The following is a 13412-nucleotide window of genomic DNA, read 5'->3' on the forward strand; positions in this document are numbered from 1 at the left end:
AATACAAGCAGTGAGGGGCACCTGAGTGGCTCAGTCAGTTTAGCATCTGACTCTTGATTTCAGCTCAGGTCATGATCTTAGGGTTGTGAGGTTGAGCCCCACATCAGGCTCTGCACCGGATGTGGAGCCTGCTTAAGATTCTCTCTCCCCTGTCCCTCTACCTGTCACCCCTTCCCCCGTGCTCGTGCTCTCTCTCTCTCTCTCTCTCTCTCTCTCTAAAAATACATACATACATACATACATACAAGCAATGATACCTGCTCTATATAACTGGATGTTGGCTGTCAGGAAGGAATGGGAAAGATGTACCAAGGGAATTGGGCCTGGCCCATTTTCAAGGTGTAGCTATTTACAAGGCTTCATGATAGATGATTTTAAGCAACAAGCCTAAGGTTACAATGAAGGGATCCTGGGAAAAGTCCCCCAAGAATCACAAAGCACTGCAGGGTTCCAAAGCGTTACAGAGGACAGTGGTTCTATTTCATTTTTTTTAAACATTTGTTTGTTTTTTTAAGATTTTATTTATTTATTTGAGAGAGAGAGAATGAGAGATGGAGAGCACAAGAGGGAAGAGGGTCAGAGGGAGAAGCAGACTCCGTGCCGCGCAGAGAGCCCAATGCAGGACTCAATCCCGGGACTCCAGGATCATGACCTGAGCTGAAGGCAGTTGCTTAACCAACTGAGCCACCCAGGCACCCCGGTTCTATTTCATTTTACAAACGAGGAAAAGGAAGTCCAAAGAGGAAAAGTGACTGGATCAGGGTCACACAGTTAGGTGGGAGTGAATCTCGGTCTCAGATGTCCAGCCAGAACTGGGCTCTTTCTGCCACCCCATTCTGGGTCCCAGGGTTCCAAGTGCCTCACCTCCCTGATGTAGACACAAGGAGGTGAGAAAATCTCACGGAAGACTAAGAATTCTTCCAGCTTTTACAAACATAAATCTAGCCCTGACACTGCCCAGCTCAAACCTTCCACTGGCTTCCACTTCATTTAGAATAAAACCCACACTCCTCACCATGGCCCTGGGCCCTACACGATCTGTCTACCTCTGCAGCCCTTCACTTCTGCTCTCAACCTTGCTGGTCACCCGCCTGTCTCCTCACTTTGCTGTTCCCTCTGCTTAGAATGCGCCTCCCCATCACCACTCCATACGGGAGATTCCTTTTCACCCTGGGGGACTCAGCTCAAACGTCATCTCCTGAGAGCCCACCCCGAAGACTCCATCTTGTATGTTCCTGCTGCCATTAACTCTATCACACCTAGTTCATTTCCTTCCAAATGTGTGTTTACTCATTTACTGTCTGTCTCCCTCAAGAGCCTGATTTTGCACAAGGGCAAAGACCTTGCCTTTCTCATTCACCCCATACACCCAGCAACTAAAACACTGCCTGGAACATAGTAGGTTCCTAATAGTTATGTGAAAAGAGAATGAAGGAACAAACAAGCATGGTAGTTGGGGTATTTTAAATAACCAATAAATCCTAGATATTGTATTTCATTCATATCTAAGTCACTAATGACTATAAGATGCATCATTATTTCAAATGCCACTACTAAAGGCAACATGTTGCTAATTAGACAATGACATGATATCAAATGTAAGGTGCATTCCGACTTTAGAGTTGTTAAACTGTGAAGAAATGAAAAAACCCACAACTATGTGTGATGAGGGATATTAACTTGACTTGGTGTGGTGATCATTTCACAATATATACATCTATCATACTATCATGTTGTATACCTGAAAATAATATAATGACAAGACTGTCATAAACATATGACAAAAAAATATATGAAGAAATGAGAGTCACAGAATTGATGACACGAGGATATTGACATGACGTTTTCAACAAGATTCACAATAAAGGACCCCAGCATCCTTATGAGTCTACTAGAAGTTGGGTCAGGGCCTATTTCATGGGACCACAGTGCAGCGTGCTCATACAGCCAGGTAGCAGCACTGACTCCCATCTGTTCACATTGCCGAGGTTCTCTAGCCTCAGTTTACCCTTCAATGACTTGAACCCAAGACTGCATTCTGCAGTGTAGGATGTTCTGCAGTTCACCTCTTTTTACCAGGTCACATTTATGGTGTGTGAGCACTGGGTCAAGCACGGCTGTAGGTTCTCTCAAAATGAGGCCTCACAACTTTGTGTAGTAGGTATCGACATCCTGATGAGAGGCTGATACCTTGCTCACGGTCAAGACTGTATAGAGCTCAGTCTCACTATAGGCTGTGTAACTGGTTGAGAGTGGTCTCTCTTTCGCAGGCTGGAGGCTCCATTACAGCAAGACCATAGCTCCTGACTGTACCCCCCGGACACAACACAGTGCCTTCAAGAGTAGGTCCTTCATACATGGCTGAAAAAAATGGATCAAACTAAGTCACTAAGTAACTCTATGTCAAAAGTGGCCCAGGGGCCAAATCTAGCCTAGTAGCTATTTTTGTAAATGAAGTTTTTTTGGAATTTGTATACAGATTACCTATGCCTGCTTCTAGGTTACAACTGCACAGTTGAGGGGCTACAGCAGAGAATATATGGCCAGCCATGCCTAAAACATTTGCTATCGATCCCTTTACAGAGAAAGCTTGCTGACCTCTGATCCTATACGAGAAGTAGGACATTTAAAAGGGATGGCAACAAGCAATCCCATTCGAGAATGAATGGGGCAAACTACATGGGAATGTAGAGGTGTGGACCTTATTTCTGCTTTTGAAACATTCTCCACCAGTGGGCAGAGAATTAAATTCTTACCCTTTGGCTTTTCCAACAGGCACAGTCCAGAGAAAATCCTAGAGGCCCATATTATGACATGAATAGCTAGTGTTATTCCAGGTTCTGAGCAAAGGCAGCTTGATTAGGAGACAGCCTACCTGATTAAACAGATTCTTGTACTCAAGCACCCAGAGAGGAGCTCCAAGGTCATGAAACAGCCATCCGCCCTCGTTCAAGGACATTTAGGCTTCTTGAGTTTACTGGTCTTTTCAGTTGGTGGAATGTGGCATTTTGATTTAAGGGTTGACATTTGAATGAAACATATGTTGTCAATAATATTTCCAAAGAAACACAAAGAGCAGGGTCTTGTCAACAATTAAAGAAATGAACATGACACTTACATTATACAGATTCATACAGTGACAAAAACCCAGTGTTGTCACTGAACAGTTCCACTGCTGCCTCTCTCCTTACAGGGTGGCCATGACTGACAGGGTATGTACAGTCTTTTAGCCTCCTTCTGATGCTCGGTCAATCACCTATTTCACAGAGGAGAAACTGAGGCTCGCAAGAATGAGATTGTTCTGACAATAATCAGGAAGTTAGTCAATGGAGACAGAAACTGGCCCAGCAGAGCTGGCAAGAGAAAGGATTTCAGAATCTAATACAATTGGGTTCAAATTATTGTCCCACTCCACGAGCTGAGACAAATTAGCCAATCTCTCTGAATCTCCGTTTACCCCTCTGTAACACGGGATTAAGAATATCTACCTCACTGTGCTACTGGCTAGGATTAATTAAGATTATACATACAGAACATCCGGGCAGGGGCAGGTCCACAGCCAGGCGTTAACAGAGGAGAGGCTACTGCTTCTTCCTTTCCCACACTTTCTGATTCCTTGCCCCTGACCCTTTTTCCTGATCTTAAAGGGACTGGCTACTCCAAATCACTTGGGGACCATTGCCTTCCTCATTTCATTTTATTTTGTGTGAATCAACTAACTCAAGCAACACACATCCTACTTCAATACCCATGTAGTGATGGCGGGAACACTTGGGGGTCTACAATCACTTCCTGTCATCACACGGCCTGCCCCAGAGAGGCACGTCAACAAGTAACAACAGTCATGGGGATGGTGGCGGTGAAGGTGGCTGTTGCTGAGTGTTGACCGTGTGCGAGGCACAAGTAGATAACGAGAAGTCACTGCCTCCCGGGGACAAACCAATAAGGCTGGCATTATTATTCCCTCAGTATATAGTGGAGAAAACTGAGCCACAAAAAGCTGCAGCGATTTGTGCAGGCTGTACGACTAGTCCAAAGCACAACTGGTACTCACCCCCAGAGCCTGTGCCCTTGGCCACGACACCCCAGCACCTCCCCCATACCAAGGTGACATGGGTATAGCAAGGTGAGAAAATCACACAAAGTAGCCCCAGATACTCTAGTGAGCACCTTGCAGATGACAGGAGACACAGTTTAATCTCTCTCTTGGCTCTCGACATCCCATGGAAATAACCAGGAAAAGGGCATTTCCTTGGGCTCCCGTGATCCTATTCAAATGATCAAATACTGACAAAGGCTGGCCAAATGACAACTAGCCTCAAATTCAAATCCGACCTAAAGGGAATCACTTTTGAAGTCTTTTTCTGTCTTAACATTATTGTTCACAACACTATGGGTGATAAAATAGGAGCTGCACAGCATCCCATTTCCTGGCTTTGGCTAAGAAAAGAAACGCAAATGGCTCACATCTATGGTGGTGGTTCTGACACCCTGAAGTCCAGGAAACTGGGGAAAGGGCCTAAGTGTGCCTGTTTCTTGAAGATTTTGAGATCAAAAGTGTTCAGATAAGCATCTGCCCTTCCTGGATCCATAACAGATGTGAGCTAATTAGCCAAGCCCAGGGTACTGCATATTTATAGCACACTTCAGGAAAGTTCCATGTAATTAAATGCCGGAGACATAAACTTCAAACGGAAAATTGTGTCGTGTGTTAAGATGTTCAAAACTATCCGTGGGTTGCTCAATAATATAGCATTGGGCTTCCCATTCAAAAGGGAGAAAATAATTTGATTTCTTTCTCTGAGGTAAACATTAAAACACAGCCCTCATTAATTCAGGTGAAACACATTTGGATTGGCTTGTGATTTGAGCAAGATCAAAAGTGAAGCCCATCTCCGTAAAGTCTATCAAATGGTAGGTAAGTAATGGCCCGAGTAGGTATTTACATTATCCCGACACAAACCAGCCACTGGGAGACGCCAACTCTATTAGGAGAGCTACTGGAATTGCTACTGCTTAGGTAAGGCAGGGTTGATAAACGTTTTCCGTAAAGGGCCAGAGAGGAAGTGTTTAAGGCTCTGCAGGCCAGATAGTATCTCTGTTGCAGCTACTCAACTCTGCTGTTGTGATGCAGAAGCTGTCACGGACAATGTGTCAAAAACCGCGTGTGGTTGTGTTCCAATAAAACTTTATTTACAAAAGGGGGCAGCAGGCCAGATTTGGCTCACAGATTGTACTTGCTGGCCGCCGATTTACAGGACAGTGGACACATGCCAGGCGCCCTTCCTTCTCGGTTCTTTCCCTATCCTAATACATTGAGCATTAATACCTATGGGGCAGGTACCTTCCTTATCTCCATTTTACAAGGTGGAACCCCAAAGACAGACAGTTGCAGCAATTTGTGCAGGATCACACGGCTCCCAGGCTGGAGAGTCAGGATACAAAATCAAGACAGCTGGAACTCTGAAGCATTGCTCCAGAATCCTTCCAGAATCCAATGTTCCTAAGAGTCACATTATCAGGGAAAAATAACAAATTCCATTTCTTTAAACATATTCTGTAACACAGACTTTTCAAAAAACTCATTCCAAAGTTCTAATTGCTTATTCATATGAACACATGAGATTACTTTGCAGGTGAAGAATATTAGTCTTTTTAATCTTAAGCAACAGAAATGGGAAGGCCAAAAAAAAGGGGGGGGGATTCTCATGATATTAAAATTTCCCTAAAGGCAGGGAAAAGCTTGTTCATCATTTAACCCTCAACACCTTGACTATCACTTATTAGGCCCTCCATGGATGGGACAATGGTTAGACTCTATGATTAAAGAAGCTTCAAGTTCACTCAGTTCATGTATACAGAACAGGCAAGAACTCTTCAAACCATATCAATGCATCTCTGCCCCATATTCTTGCTGCTGGATTGTCATGGCACAGACTATTTCTGCCCAATACTTTAATTTCCCCCGAAAGTCCCTTTTTCTGAGATTTGTCCTTTGCTTCCAAAGTTCATGCAAGATACTTTCCGGGAACTTGCGCCATTTAGCCTCAGACAGAGAGTTTATGTCCAGATCTCAGACCCCGGGGATAATCACAATGATGCCAGAGTGATGACGACAGACTACGGTCCTGTTAAGTATTTCTTCACTTGCCCGTTCCATGGTCAAGATGATGAACCTCAGTCAAGGCTGAAAGAGGCAGGTGGTGTGACCTTGGCAGAGAACAGAGGGGGAGATGGTCCGGGAGTTATGAGAGCCAGTCTCAAGTCATGAAGACCTTGGTTCAAGCCACCCAGCCAAAGCTGGCTTTGCTTGCCCTTCTATATGATGGGGGGCACGAGAGCTGCGTCTCAGAGGCTTTCTGGGGGATTCCGTGGTGCCTGTTGGGCTAATGAGACCCTTGCCTGGTGCAGACCCAGCGTGCACCAGCCCGGCAGCAGTGGGGAGCCTTTGTTTTTAGACCTGAGAACTGAGTCCCCATCCTCTTTCTGATTTCCTTTTTCTCAATTCCAAAAGGAGTTATTGGCTCTCAAAGTCATCTCTTAATGACAGAATCCCAAGGCAGCTACAGTTCTTTCTTTGGCCTGTAACCAATTTGTAGAGAAACAAACAGCCTGTCAGGGGTACTTGCGGTGAAAGTTTTTTTAAAAAGTGCTGTCACTCTCCCTCTTTGCTTGCTGTAAAGCCCCTCGGTACTTGATGTGTCCCAGAGGAAAGCACAGTCAGAATCTCTTACTTTCTAAAGCTAGTGACTGTCTTTGATTGTGAAATTTAACACACATGCAGCAAGGTGACCAAAACATAAATAGATAACACAAATATACTGTTGACAAATAATCCTAAAGTGAACCCTTGAATGAAGAAAACAGGATAAGTCCTTGCTACCCTCCCTGGGCGGTAGCCTCATCACTTTCCCAACCTGCCTCAAGAAATAACCACCATTCTCCTTTTAAAAGTAATCGTGACTTTGCTTTTCCTTTAGGGTTACCACCTACATGTGCATCTTCTAAACAATACAGGCTGGGTTTCCTCAGGTTTTGAACTTTATGTTGATAAATACTCCATGCATTCTTCAGACTCTTGCTTCACTTTGTGGTTCTCAGATGTGCTCAGGTTTGTGGAGAGGCACAAGATTCCACCCCCTTCCATCGGGGTGAAATGTTCTCTTGTAGGACTGCATTGTGTTTATCTGGCTTGCCGACGACAGGCATGTGAAGCTTTTCTAGGTTTGGGCAGCTAGGGAAAACAACACCACTGACATTCTTGTACGCATCTCATGGTACACTTTTATCTGCGTTCTCTGGGAGACATACACGGGAGCTGGTGTACTGAATCAACTTGGCCGGATACCACCAAAGTGTTTCCAGAAAAGTGTGAGAGTTCCTGGCATTCTTAGCCTTGCCGACACTGGACTCTGTCAGGATTTTTAATATTTGACTATGTGGTGCATGCTGCCAGATGTCTGAGCTTTGTGAATGTATTATCTTTGAGAAGTCAATGTGTAGTATACATGGGCTATATTCTTTCATTTACAAACAGTCAAAAGCACAAATCTAAGGGGACAGTGTGGTGAATTTTTATATTATTACTTATGTCATCATCTTCCTGATCAAGATATATAATATTTTTATCATCCAAGGAAATTTCCTCATGTTTCTTCTCCTTTACTATACCCCTCCACCTTAGTATTCTGGCTTTTATCACCGAAGATTAGTTTTGTCTGTTCTTGAACTTGACAGAAATGGAACCATACAGTATGTGCTCTTCTGTTTTCATGTACATCAAATAGCTCATTATTTTTCATTGCTGCGTAATATTCCAATGTCTGGTCATTTTACAATTTGCTTATCTAGGCTCCCACTGGTGGACATTTAGGCTGTTTCCACTTTGGGGCTAATATAAACAAAGCTCCCATGGACAAGTCTTTCTGTGGACATTTTTCTTGGGTACATACCTATGTGTGGACTTGCCAGCTCAGAGGATAAGGCAGAGGTGGTACTCTGGCAGAAATGGCCATATGGCTTTCAGAAAGGCTGCACCATCTGCATCCCCAACACCGCTGTCCCAAAGTGCCAAGGGTGCCATGCCCTGGGCCGTTTTCATTTTAAATAGTGTATGTGGTGAGTGATGTATCAGCAGTTGTGTAAGATAAAGCCTATCCACTGTTTTAGAAGAAATTCAGATCACTCCCAGGTCCAGAGTCTCTTTCAGGTTATTCTTGATTATAGGAACCTCAATTCCAGCAAGTGGAATATGGAAAAAAGAGCAAATGCAGACCTCCCATCTCCTACCACTGCATGGAAATGCCTGGCCAGGTAGTCACGTATATTCGCAAATTTCCTTTATTTCTTCCCTTTCTGCCAAATGCCTGGATTGAACTCTAGCTATTCTATGACTCTGTCCATAGATTTGGTGAGTTGATGAGTATCCCAGGGCAGGGGAGAAAATGGGTGTACAACACCCCAAAAATGAACCCAGTGAATAAACGAGTCAGTTGGGAAGCTATTCTGCAAAGAAAGTTTTGATCCTGACATAGCCCCAACTTCCATCACTGAAAAACTTGTAAGAACCTCGTTTTGTGACTTTCTTTAATTGGAGGGTGCTTCTCAGGTGATCATTTATTTGTACTTTCACCGACAGCTTTCTTGGAAGAACCTGGGGAGGGAGGACAGGGGGATGAGACGTCTGGCTCTGGCCAGTGTCTCAGGCAATTTCTAACTGTCCCCCTCACATTTCCTCTCAAAGAGAAAGGTACCGTCCTGCTCACTAAGGTGGTACATTCAGTGGAAGATGATGGTGAGGGGGGGTGATGGGAAAACACAGACAGACAGTCAGAGCTCAACAACCAAGCCAATCACTACTAGCAAATTTCCTTGCAAAAATAAAAAATTCGTCTCTCTTAGATGATTGACATGAGGGAGTGGTTAGGGTTTTGATGCATTTTCACAGTATTCTAGAATATGTACACAAACAGCCTCGATTTTCTTTGGATGGATATTATAAAAAAAGAACGGAAAAGCAGGTAATCCAAAAATGTGAAATGAAAAAAAAACTTTTTAATTGACATAGATATAATATACATTTCTGAGCGTTGGTCAATTGGGTAAAACTAGTTTTAAGGATGGTTGCGATTCTATACCAATTCACATACAAGTTGTTTTTTTTTTCCCTTAAATGGGTTCTTAAAACAGAACTAGACTAAGTTTTTCAGAACCAATATTTCTACCAGGTGTGGCTTCTATTTATTTTATTTTATTATGTTATGCTAATCACCATACATTACATCATTAGTTTTTGATGTAGTGTTCCGTGATTGCTTGCATACAACACCCAGTGCTCCATTCAATACGTGCCCTCTTTAATACCCATCACCAGGCTAACCCATCCCCCCACCCCCAACCCCCTCCCCTCTAGAACCCTCAGTTTGCTTCTCAGTGTCCACAGTCTCTCATGGTTCCTCTCCCCCTCCGATTTCCCCCCCTTCATTTTTCCCTTCCTACTATCTTTTTTTTTTTTTAACATATAATATATTATTTGTTTCAGAGGTACAGGTCTGTGATTCACAGCGCTCACCATAGCACATACCCTCCCCAATGTCTATCATCCAGGCACCCCATCCCTCCCACCCCCCACCACTCCAGCAACCCTCAGTTTGTTTCCTGAGATTAAGAATTCCTCATATCAGTGAGATCACATGATACATGTCTTTCTCTGACTGACTTATTTCGCTCAGCATAACACCCTCCCAGTTCCATCCACGTCGTTGCAAATGGCAAGATCTCATCCCTTTGACGGCTGCATAATATTCCATTGTGTATATATACCGCATCTTCTGTAGCCATTCATCTGTCGATGGACATCTTGGCTCTTTCCACAGTTTGGCTATTGTGGACATTGCTGCTATAAACATCGGGGTGCACGTACCCCTTCGGATCCCTACATTTGTATCTTTGGGGTAAATACCCAGTAGTGCAATTGCTGGGTTGTAGGGTAGCTCTATTTTCAACTGTTTGAGGAACCTCCACACTGTTTTCCAGAGTGGCTGCACCAGCTTGCACTCCAGGTGTGGCTTCTATTAAGTACCAGTTCCTGAATACAAAAAGCACTGTAGATGACTAAGTCAATGCTGTGACTAGGACTCACAGTTTCTCCCTAAATCTTTCTTCCCCAGTGAGTATTGGTGGGAGTGTGTAAATAAAACAGCTGATTAGATACATTTTAGAGCTGCCGTCTATTGCTCAATGGATAGATGGGGCCAGAATCAATGGCAAATCACATCTCTCCATTCTATTTATATTGCTTCATGGCTCTCGAGTTTGTAAAAATCACAATTTACATGGGAACACGAACACATAAGAAACAACACTTTATGTTTGCCAAGAGGTTTCTAGATCTCTCTCGCCGGCAGGAAAGAAGCAATGTTGCCGAGCGTGGAGCCTCAAACACGCTACATGCACTTCTACCACCAGAGACCTCCATCGACAGTGGTGCTGCTTGAAACCTTGACTGCTCACTTCTCTGCCCGCACACTCTCTCTGAACTCCTGAGGTCTCAGTGGTCACTTTGCCTGAGGTGCCTCCTCGAGAGCCCCGAGTCTCAGTTAAACCTGCTGCTCCCCACTCTTTAACGCAATGACAATGCTTAACCATACGTGTCTCCGGAGACTTTATAAATGCAAGGAGGGCAGGTCTATGTCTGCTGTCTCTCTCTGCCTAGCTTCGTGGTATGCCTCAATTAGGCACTTAATAACTACGCACAACAGGATCAAGCACTGCCTCTAAGAACCTGTGAGCATTTTAAAAGTGAGAGGACCCAGTAAAAACCTCTTTGAAAATAGGATTAGGAAGGAAGAGGTGAACCTCCGTGCCAGCCAAGGGAGGTACATGCCCGAGATCTTCCTTCCGGAGACAAACTGCCATGAGGAGCCTTGTTAGCTGCCAGCCAATAGCTGCTGCCCCTTCAGGGCTGACCAGTGTTCTCCTGGAGGCTGGTCTCGATGGGACGCTCTAGTCAGTGACTCCACATGGCAGGGGAACCCAACACAGGATGCCTCTCACATGCAGTCTTGGCTCTGAGGCGCTTCAATAGCCTGGCCAAGACTTTCTGAGAGCTGCCTCCAGGCAGTCCTCCTAGATTCCCTCCCTATTCAGAGAGATCAGACCTATCCTGTGGTGCTGACACTGTCCCCACCCAGCCCTGCTTCTCCCTCTCCTCTTTAGCCCTCCCTGCCAGCAAATTCGCCTGCACTGAAAACCCCACCTTGCAGTCGGCCTCCGGTGGGGGTGACCAGATTTCTCATTGTCATTTCAGCTCAAAGAATATATAAGAGTCTTCCTATTAAAAAACAAGCAAACAAACTTAAGACTTAAGGAGGAATTAATATTCTATGATATGACTCCCAGAGCTGAAGAAATAAAACCAATTCTGAACTGTAAAAGAAATTCATATTGGTTTTTCCTTTTTACACATTTCTATCATCATTTCCAAGCCAGAGATTCTGTGAAGGGCACGATTATTTATGTCCCATCAAATTAACAGATCATTCAGTTCCCTCACAGGACCTTCAACTTGAAAATGCTTCTAGTTCCAACAAAAGGGAGGCCTGTTATCACAATGAAGTCAGCAACAGCCCGAGAACTGGGGGTGGGGACAAAGTCAGATTTCCAAGATGTTCTCTTCTGCCTTTCTCTTCCCAGCCAAAGCAAAACTCAAGTGGCCTTTGGTTTCTCCTCTTCTTTCAGTTCTATATTTTGATATTTTCACTTATTTGTAGGTTTATCTGACTTGGCTAACATTTACGGAGCGTCTGTTACCTGCCACACACTCAGGGGGTCTTGTCCTCATGAGGCTGACACTTTAGTAGGTAATACATGAGTAAATAAAACACACAGTTATTTCACATACTTTTAAGTGGTTCGAAGAAAGGAACTGAGGATGATGTGACAGGGAGCCATGGGAGGGGGGAGCCGGTGGGGCACTTGATAGGATAATAAAGAAAGAACTTTCTGAGGAGGCATGAATCTGAACTGAGACCTGAAATAATAAAGGGAGACACCCTTGTGCTGAGCTAAGGCAAGAATTTTCTGGACAGAAGCAGCAGAAACAGCAAATGCAAAACCTGGGAGGGAGAGCACCCCGGGCAGGCTGGCAGGGTAGAGAGAGGTGGCACCTCGCCTCACCTCCCTTCCAGACACCTCCCTGCACATCTCTCAATCACACACAGGGGGCCTGCCACACTTTTGCTGTATAAATAAGTAAACTCCCTTTTGCAGGGAATTATTTCTGGTAGGTGTCCTCTGACTTCTCCATTAGGAAGTAGTGTTGAAACTACATCCCAGGCATCTCTGCCACCCTCCCAGCAACAGGGAAACACAGAAGGGCATATACAGAACAGCCTCTGGGAGGGTTAATTGTGGATACTGAGCAAGGATAACATGATTATGTTAGCAGAGAGGCCATGAACCAAATGACGACTACGCAGCGAGTTCACAGAGATTTGGGGATCTGGGAGCTAAGAGAAGCCTCTGCTTACCTTTAACATACGGAATCTCCTTCAATTATTATTGTGGAAATAAGAACACACAGATCTACTTAAAGGCCATAGCTGGTGGAGTGCTTACTCTCTGACTGAAGAATAGGTACCTATTTCGAAGATTCTAGAACTCTCCATGGTGTGTTTGTTTTAAAACAGGACGAAAAGTCAGGGGGAATGAAGATCTACTCATCATTTACTACATTTCAAACCCCCCAAACTCAGTCTACACTATGAATTTCTGGAAGGGGTTTGATCAACTGAGTATCTGCACGCTGACAACTGGTTTTAGTTTCCCTGAGAGAAATGGGGGAAGATGTCTGTTAAGCTCTGCAGAGTTGGCTAATGTCGAAAGACAATCCTCCCAGAAAGGTGTGAAGATGTTTTATCACAGCTGTGGAGATGAAGGGGAGATTTATTATGGTTACTAATGCTATTTCTGTCAATGTCTTTGGAATTCTAATTAGATTATTAAAACTTTGCAAATCACTGCATTACCTCCAAGACTCCGCACCTCCCTGTGACAAGGGTACTTTTGAAATTAGAGGATCTTGATGTCATAGGTAATGATGCATCGCCAATAATAAAGTTGCAGGGAAATTCCTCCAATAAAAACCAGTTGGGAAAGACAGAACCCATTTATCTTACTTTCTCTCCCAGTTTTATGCCTGAGGATAAGACGTCTGCTGCCCAGAACACGGCCTAGCTTTCTCCACGCTAGCAGCTGATGATGCTTGCTCACATGCGGCAAAGTTTAATGACTTGTCACAGCTACTTACATTTTTTCCCCTAAATCTGAGAGGCAAATCAAGAGATTTATTAATGCAAAGATATTTGAAAGAAGAATATTTTTAAGAGAGACACGAGACAGTGGCAGGTTCA

At 44.2% G+C, this 13412-nt stretch overlaps 1 protein-coding gene across 2 annotated transcripts in view; it reads right to left on the minus strand.

Moving 5' to 3' along the window:
• Positions 1 to 13412, minus strand: part of PTPRG (protein tyrosine phosphatase receptor type G) — a 696389-nt gene that overhangs the window by 142338 nt on the left and 540639 nt on the right. The gene's annotated exons all lie outside the window — the stretch shown is intronic.

This window comes from Eumetopias jubatus, unplaced genomic scaffold, assembly GCF_037043125.1.
Source record: "Eumetopias jubatus isolate StellerSeaLion01/CBP00866 unplaced genomic scaffold, mEumJub1_p1.0 scaffold_1, whole genome shotgun sequence".
Lineage (NCBI taxonomy): Eukaryota > Metazoa > Chordata > Mammalia > Carnivora > Otariidae > Eumetopias > Eumetopias jubatus.